Source organism: Vicia villosa, linkage group LG6 (genome assembly GCF_029867415.1).
Source record: "Vicia villosa cultivar HV-30 ecotype Madison, WI linkage group LG6, Vvil1.0, whole genome shotgun sequence".
NCBI classification, from domain to species: Eukaryota; Viridiplantae; Streptophyta; class Magnoliopsida; order Fabales; family Fabaceae; genus Vicia; species Vicia villosa.
The window spans coordinates 19,120,184-19,129,876 of record NC_081185.1 but is presented as its reverse complement, the minus strand read 5'-3'; positions in this window follow the sequence as shown (position 1 = coordinate 19,129,876).

The window sequence follows — 9,693 nt, the reverse complement described above, 5'->3', positions numbered from 1 at the left end:
TTCATCCAAATTATATGGTTATTCCAGTCTTCTATGGAGAAGAAGAAGATTCCTATTGGTGGATACTATGTGTTGAAAAATATTTCATAAAACAAAGAACACCAGAAAAAATGAAGCTGCTAGAAGTTGTGACCAGATTGCAAGGTCCTGCTCGTCAATGGTGGCTTTGGAGGTCTCAGATTCATCCACCATCTTGCTGGGACACTTTTACGAGTGTGTTTCTTTGGCATTTTAAACATGAATGGCGAGAAATTTTACTGGTGGATGAAGAAGAAGAAGAAGAAAAGACAAACCTGGAACTTCAACTCTTACATTTGGAACACGAGGAAGAAGAACATGTTGCTGATATAAGTTACAAAGGTGAGTTGCCTCTAATGTTAAATACTTCAGCTATAGTCTCTTCCAATATTAGCAATTTCACACATGAATCTTTACACAAGCCACCCTCTTCTGTTCAAAATCCTACCTTCCTAACAATCAATAGTGCTCATGCATCTTCAAGAGAAATTGAGTGTTTCTTCTCATGATTCATCTCGGATTCATGATTTCCTACACACACAACATCTTGCAACCTTTGATTTTACTGGTACCGATCTCTTCGTAACTTCACACCACTACACAACAACAAAATTCACCATACCTTTCTTCGCCAAGATCTGTTAACAAAACCCTACAACCATACTTCGATTCTTCATTATTGCTCAACATCGAGGCTCCCTTCAGTGACGCCGAGTTTCACGATAATGGAGATTTTACAATTCCACCAAAACCGCCAGATTCCAAAGATACGATTAATAAATTACGACTGCCACCAAAAATTCGACGTCGTCTGGTACAACTTGCAGAAAACTTGTGTTTATTGAACTTTCGTCACATGTTCATATCTTTCTTTAAGCCATTGATTTCATTTCTGATTCATTCGTCAAAAAAATTATTTGAGGCTTCTGCAACCAAAATACACAACTGCTCTTCACGGTTGGATTTCCATCAAAGTTCTTTGGATAAATCACTAGCATTAAGAGTGTTTGTTATCAAACAGCACTACAAGCAACTTGTGGGGTTTTAGCTCAAGAAGCTTGTTCTGATTTTTGCAAATCTGCTACTAACATTATTTTTGGTTTTTGACCATGGACCACACCATCTGCGACATTGTCGTGTTGGATATGACGCGACATTAACGGAAGACACGTTGAACATTACCAATTCAACCTATAAAATCATTGAGGATTTTCTTTTGTTCTCTTTTGTTGAAGCTAATCCTAATTGCTCCAAAGTTATGTTATACATCATTGTCAGAGGTTGCTCAAGGTCATCCATATTGAGAAAGACAACAAAAGCAAGGTGGTGGTCTAAGGAAACAATTGTTGTGGTTACTGGTGGAAATAGAGGAATTGGATTTGAAATTTCTAGACAACTAGCTGATCATGAAGTAATTGTAATACTAATATCAAAAGTTGCAAATGTTAGTATTGAATCAATTAAGGTCTTACAAGAAGGTGATTTTGTTGTGTCTTGTTATCAACTTGATGCATTAAGTTTCTCATCCATCATCCATCCGTGACATTGTCGTGTTGGATATGGCTTGACATTGACGGAAGACACGGTGAAAATTACCAATTCAATCTACAGTAACATTGAGGTTGCTGTATTTCCAAATAGAAAATCCTGTGTGAATTTATTAATTAATAGTGGTGTAGAGGTCGCTTCTGTTGGTTATAGGCATAAAAGGTGGAAGCTTGATAATCATATGTATCTTGGTGCTATGAGATGCATGGTGTTGTTGATGTCAACAACCAGAGGTCATTCCTTACTTGGAATGCATTGAATGAGTTTGATCCAAAGTATTTTAATGTTGATTGGAGGGAGAAGTTTAAGACACAAAGAGGTATTAATTTGGCTACTAAAATCAAGAACAATGCTAACAAGTTGGCTAAGTGGATTGCATAGGCTATTTTGGCGAGTGCTTATATGATGAAGTTGGGATATATTTCTTGGATTCATCCCCGTCATCATTTTGTGAACTTGGTTGCTGTTGGATATAGAACCAAGGATTTTGCTTCACAAACTTATTTGAATCCAATCTTATGTGGGGAATTGGGAAATCTATTGTAGCCTTGAGCATAAAATTGAAGGTGGTGAGCATATGTCTTGGTGGTTCCCTGTTTGGATGTTCATTGAGTGGCTGGATTGATGGGGTGGGGAAATGCAGGGCTTTCCATTTGTGTGCTTTGCCAATGATAATTGGGGCTTCAATGAGTGCGGTAACAAACAACTTGTTTGGCATGCTTGTAGGAAGGCTAATTGTTGGGAATGGCTTGGCCTTGGGACCTGCTGTTGCTACTCTGTGTGTGACAGAGGTTTCTCCGGATTTTAGTTGTTTAAAATGCACCTTTTCCAAACAGTGGGATTCGGGCGATTTACTCAAGAGTCCAACTTTTATGACTGAACCTTGAGGACAAGGTTCAATGTGAATCAGGTGGCAATAATAGAGTAAGAATTATGATTAATTAGAAGTAGAATTAATATTATTGTTAGTTAATTTGTAATGCTTTTTAGAATGTTCTTAGGACCTTAAAATATTATTGAGTTGGGTTTTAGTTAGTTATTGGGCCTTTAGTTACTATCCACTACTACTATATATGTAATCATTGAGAGATGGCAAAATTATCAAATGAATGAAAAAGTCTTAATTTTCTTAGTAAGCTTTTATCTTCTCTAGTTCTTTTAGTGTTTCCCTTTTCTATTATGTAAACCCTAGTTTTGAAAGGACAACTTCCTATCACCAAACACTAATACAAAGTGATATGAGCTTGACCTAAACCGAAAAGAACTTGCACCCTTAAAGAATGTGGTCAAATAAGGTTTGTTAAGTGATCAGGATAGTTAAAATGGCCCATAGTCTAAACGGTTCATTACTTGGTTAAGATATGATTAGATTGAAGGTGTGAGAAACACAAGAAAGGGGGGTTTGAATAGGGTTGCACCAAATATAATCTTTTTCGCAACTCAAAGACAAATTTAACAAGTTAATAAAAATAGATGAACACATTTATTTTTATCCTGGTTCACTGTTAACGAAGTTACTCCAGTCCAACCACCAAGGTGATTTTGCCTTCTCAATTAGGACTTAATCCACTATAACCAAACTAATTACAGACAACCACATTGACTGCAACCAATGCCTTCTTGAGACTCCTAACTAGCACCTAGCTTTCTCAAGGAAACAACCACAATAAGCTTTCGGTCAACCTTGCTGTCAATCCCAACAAGTTCAGCTGATTCATATCGTGAAACCACTATGACCACAGCCATAGTCTTCTCAGGGCTTCTGACTAGCACCTAGTCCCCCAAGGAAACAATCAACCAAGTTGATTACAAGTGTGTATTACAAGATGCTTCTAATAAGAAGATTACACAGTGCTTATGTACAATAACACAAAATTGTTTACTAGAAATATACGAACAAAAGCTCATTGCTTAAAATACAAAACTATACAAAGATTTTTTTAATAGAGTTTGTGCAACGCTTTGGTGTAGTTTTATAGAACTGATTCGTTGATTTCAAATTCTTTCAATGGCTTCCTTTATATAGAAAGATAGATTCGTTGGAGGGTGGAATAGGAAATGCAAAGTACAACTATAAATTCCCCAATGGTCATGGTGGGAATGGTAGATAAGAAGTACAGGTTGGACTGTCCTTATGCCACCTTATAAGAGTAGAAGTCACAGTTTACGTTAGTACTTTATTGTTCACTATCACATGCAAGCAGTCCTTGATATTCTAAGTCTTCAGAGGCTTCTGATTGTATGTTGATTGAAGCATGTTGTAGATGATCAGAACTTGAATCTTCAAACCTAAGTCTTTGAGTCTTCAGAGCTTGTTCAGTAGAACCTTTGTCTTCAGAGTCTTCAGCACTTGGTTTTCATAAGCGATGTCTTCAGATCTTTAAAACTCGTTCAACAGAACCTCGTCTTCAGCATCTTCAGAACATGGGACACAAAAGTAAAGCTTTAGAAGGCCTCCAAAGCTTCCCTTATAGAGACACGATCAGAAGCTCTTGTACTAACGTTCCTTGGAACCGTTGCATTTATAGCGTTCTAGAATCTTAACTTTCATTGTAACACAACACTAGTATTCTTCTAGTGTGTTGAGTTCAGAACCTGATGACATCACACGCCTTCTTACCAGAGTCAGAACCTGCAAGGCAAAATCCACACACTAGAAAGAAAACTGTTAGTGTCTAATTGTTCCTTAAGATAACATGTGAAGTTGTGATCAAAACCTAAGGCCAGATGCAGAACTATTATTGATCTTACATATATATGATTGAGAAGACGTTTATTATCGATAGAGCATATTACGGTCTAGGTTTCAGGGGGCATTAAAAGTTGATTCTTAATTATTATTAAGAGATACGATTATTGGGATCAATTGTATTAAATGGCCTTCAATGAGTTTGACCTAGATAGAGTTCATGCTACTATATAAGGAGAATATAAGCAATGAATGAAGAGAGACATTTCATTCACAGAAGATCCTTATTGGCTCCCGCTAGTAAGGTTAGGAGTGTTGGGTGCGGTTTAACCCGTGAACCCGTCGACCCAAATCGAACCTACCCATAAATTACTCAAATTATTCCTTTACATGTATATTCAATCCAACCCGCAACATCCCATATAATTTTGATTCAGTATCGAATTTGAGTTTCTCAACCCGTATATCCGTTGATCCAACCCATTAATGTGGCATTAGTGATTTGTTATTGTTTATTATTGTTTTAAATGAAAATAAAATTAATATATAATTACAAACTGCAATTTTGCCAACATAAATTTATTCATTCCAAATACTATTATTAGACCAATGAGCTTACATAATTTTAAGATGAGGTTGTTTTTTTGTTTTCTTTCGTATCATTTCTAACTTACATATTTTATAAAAAATAGTGTTTTGTGAAACTTTCTACTATTACTAAGTATTAGGCCAAACGCAATCCAACCCAACCCGTATACACCTCTAAATAAGGTAGACGGTCGAGCGCCATTGATCCCACACCAATAGAGTAACAATGAGGTACCTTTGCGAATATATTTGGAGTCTATCTTAAGACATGATAAAACTAATCCCGACTGAAGTTCAATCCTTATAATGCTACTATTATTGGCGACGATGACAACGCTGCCACCGATTGCAACTAATGACACCGATGAAGAGGGTAACGAAGAAAAACCTTGGAAAAACATAGCATATGGATACCGCTGCAATAGAGATATACTCTAGAGTCCTTTGATTTTTCATTTTCTATGATGCTTGTAAATAACCTTACTTGTATATGATTTGTCGTAATTGTCATGTTATTTGTGATTGTCGTAATTAGTCTGTATGCTTTACATTTTATTTCAATGATCTATTTTTCTCTTAAAGAGATTTGATATTTTGATACTGTTCTCCTTTCCTTGCAATATGCTATTAAGGGTTTATTCGGAAAGAACTTAAAAAAAGCTTTTAGCTTTTCAGCTCACATTAATGAAAAAACTCTGTTTGGTAACGCTATTTTAGCTTTTAGCTTTTTTACTAGCTTTTAACTTTTTTTCAAAAGCTATTTGAAGTACCTTTTGAGCTTGTAGCTTTTAGCTTGTGATTTTTTTTCTTCCATTTATACCCTTATTATTTTAACAAAATATTATTATCCTTATTAATTAAAATGATCTTTTATGTCATTTTGTATCTATCAGTTAATAAAACAACTAATTTACTAAACACTCATATTAACTTATCAGCTATCAGCTAGTTTTACTATACAGAGCCTAAGAAAAATGGTAATGCGCCTATGGTCTGACATTGTTTCATTTTAAGAATTTTGCATCAATTATTTTAGAAATGAAAACTTCGGGACTTTACTAGAAACAAATAGAGTTGGTTTTACTATAGACATAGAATTTCTTTTTAATCATGCGATTGCAATATATAAACATCACTAGTTCATTAATTCTTGTAACCTAATGTACGATCTAATAAATTTTAATAATGTTGGTATACTTTGAAATAAGCTATACTCATAAGTTTAGTTAGATTTCCAAAATCTATGTGCAAGTTGTGCTATACTCATGTGCTATAGTCATAAGTTTGCATATTGCCTTCACGCCTAAATGCAAAGTTGTCACCGAGCTAGAAGGATTATAACAAATGGAACACTTGAAAACAACTCTATTTCAAACAAAATTGTGTATTTGGAACCAGGCAAAAGACTCGGCAAAGACTTTAACTTTTGAAGGAGCAAAACGCAGGAAGCCATCGAGATCTCTTTGTATAAATTAACTCTTTAAATTGTACCAAACAAAAATTCATTAGATGTTTTTTGCACAAATTAAGATTCTTAATATAGCTTATTTCTCTATATAATTTGGGATTGTGATATCTCAAGAGTAAGAATCTACTCCAAATAACCTTATCTTCTTTTAAAATTCTTCATTTCCATTTAAGAAGAAGGGATTTGTTCATTTCTCCAATATCCCTAATACCTAACCCGCCTTTCTCTCTTGGTTTACATAATTTCTCTAATCACGGTGAAATTAATTGGAAATCAGAAGACATTTTTGGGGAGGAAGTGTTGAATCCTCCGGCTCGGAGTGCCTCTTCTTTCATCTCATCCAATCCGAACGCGGTAATAACCGAAGAGCTTAGGGATTTGAAAAGGATGCTCCAAGGGATGGTGCCCAATTTGTTGACAATGGACGGTTTTCATTGGATCTTAAATACAAACGGAGCCTTCACGGTGTCTAGTGTGTCGCACTTGGTATCTAATGCAAAGGAGCTAGCTTGGCCAAATTCTACCATCAAGAGTTTGGACGTCATTTGGAAGACAAACATTCCGGCAAAGATCAAGATTTTTGCGTGGAGATTCCTCATCAATAGGCTTCCTCTAAAAGACCAACTCGTCAAAAGAGGTGTGACTAATCTTACTTCCATAGATTGCTTTTTTTGTTCTAATCACCCGGAAACTTTGGATCACCTTTTCTTCCATTGCCATGTCACAAAGGAGGTGTGGAGTAGAATTTACATGTGGTTGGGAAATGATTTGAATTTTTCTCTAGAGGAGTTCAAGAGCTTTGGGAGCATTCAAGAAAAGGTGAAAAACAAAAACATTAAAGCTAATCTAAATACAATATGGATAGCTTTGATTTGGTGCATTTGGAATATGAGAAACACTATGATTTTTGAAGATGGTATTTTTAGCTTTGATGAGTTGATATCAAACATCATGTTTTTCTCATGGAGATGGGCAAGCAACAAGGAACTTCCAAGTAGGATATTTTTTTACGATTGCTATAAAATGCCATTACTTTGTAATTAATCTTTCAAGTTCGTTATCGATGTAAGGGTTGCACCCCTAGTGCGCTTTCTTATATTCAATTGCTTATTAAAAAAAAAAGATTCTTAATATAGCACCAAGCAAAAACTCAGCTGGATATCCTCGTACAAATTAACACTCTTAAAAGATTACTAAGCATGAATTCACAAGACTCTCCTTGCACAAATTAAGACTCTAAAAAGAGTACCAAGCAAGAACACATTTGATTTTTCTTGCATGATACTAAGACTCTTAATAAAAGGTTAAGGAGAAACCTATCGGACTCTCCTTGCATACATTTAAGATTCTTAAAAGAGTGCCAACTAGGAATTCAACAGACTCTCTTTTTACACATATACTAAGATCGCCACAAAAAACATCAGACATATCACAAACTTTCAACTAAAGCACTTCGGTCTTACACACCTCATGTTTGAGGAACCGTGTACTTTTAGGTCTATTTGGGATGATATCTATTGCCGTTAAAGCATATTGCGGTTCAGAATTCGAAGGCATTGAAAGTTTATTATCAATTATTATTAAGAGATATGATTATCATGATCGGTCGTATTGAATGACTTTCAATATACTTTTACATGGACACAAGTCCAAACTACTATATAGGGAGGATAGTGGCAAGGAATAAAGAGAGATAATTCATACACAAATTATTTATTGAAGATACTTATTAATTAACCCTCGTTAGTAAGGTAAATGATTGAGTTTCAATGCTCCTAAATCAATGGAATAACAATCTTGTAGTTTTGCGAGTAAAATATTTGATACATTATCAAAAAATAAATTGTCTCTTATAAAAAATTAAAATAGTATTACTTAATTTAAAAAATTAATTTACTTTTTTTTTGAAATTAAGAGAATAAATTGAATAATCTTATGAAAGATTAAAATGCCAGTTTATTAAAAATAAATACATCCTACCTATATTATATATAGGTTATATGAGATGAAGGGAACTTTCTAGAAAAATTGACTAGTAGCTTTAGTTCTTAGCAATGCCTATATATAGTTGAAACAATCTCATTAGAATAAGTATTTTTTTTGTCATTTGTAATATTTTACTCTGATGAATAAATAAGAGTTTAAGTTTTTTTTCCCTTCATTTAATGGATGTTATGTTTCATAACAATGTCCTTTTATATCATTAATAATTGTTCTAAGTGAGTGAATTTTCATGCAATATATTTTTGTCCACATTTCTGACACACAACAAGTTAATCATTTTCATTTCTTACATTAACAAAAACGTGAACGAAAGAACCATTGACAATTGAGATAGTGACAAAAGCAAAATTATTATTTTACTGACACATATATACAAGTTCATGAGGTGTTGTTAGAATGACCATTAAAATCACCATCATTGATTTTACCAAAAACAAAAATGGGGACCATATAGTGTTGCAAAGGTAAAATTGTAATCAGAGTAGTACTACATTTGGAAATTTATGGCATCAATTGCATTATCTCATGGAAATATCCTGTAGATGATGAGCCAAAATCTAGATGACAAGAGGCAATTTTCTCATATTCTACAATGTTACTTACTTTTTCTCTTCTAGTAACTATCCTTTCTTTTGGTTGGACATATGTTCGATATAAATGTTGCAATTCTCACAAGTTACCCTAATATGACAGACATTTTAGAAAATAAATGTTGCAGTTCTCACAAGTTACCCTACATACTTTTTATTTCTAAAAGCATTTTGTCATATCTATTATGGGATGATATTCGACGACTTTGAGGCGTCAAAATTGTTGAGATATTATTGAAATTTGTTGAGATATTATTGAGATTCATATTATTAATATAATATTATACAATTTTGAACGTCAGGGCTTATTGATTTCGTTTCAATAAACTATCTAACCTTTCTAGATGTAGAACTAATTTGGACATACAACTAGTGAAACAAATTAATTTGTATGTGAGAGCTCATAGTCGCATCTCTCACCATATTTTTTACTGCCAATATTAGAAAAATGTTGCAAGATCTATCTATATATGGACTAGGATAAGTTTATTTAGCTAAAAAAACAACGGTACATGATAAAACAATCCAAACCATATAAGCTAAGACTAGGCGAGCGCCTGAAATAAGACTCTAGATGGGCCTAGTCGCTCGATCTAAACCCATGTTTTTCCCTCGACTTAATTGGTAGAGAACGTGGCAAACAAGATGAGACAGAGGAAAATTAGTCAAACAGATGTGAGAAAATGTCCTTCCTATAATGGAGTAGAAATCACTCCCCCACTAAACAATTTTGTAAGGGAAGTAGAAGAACGGATTTGGCCTCATTATGGTTCAACCCACTGGTGCAT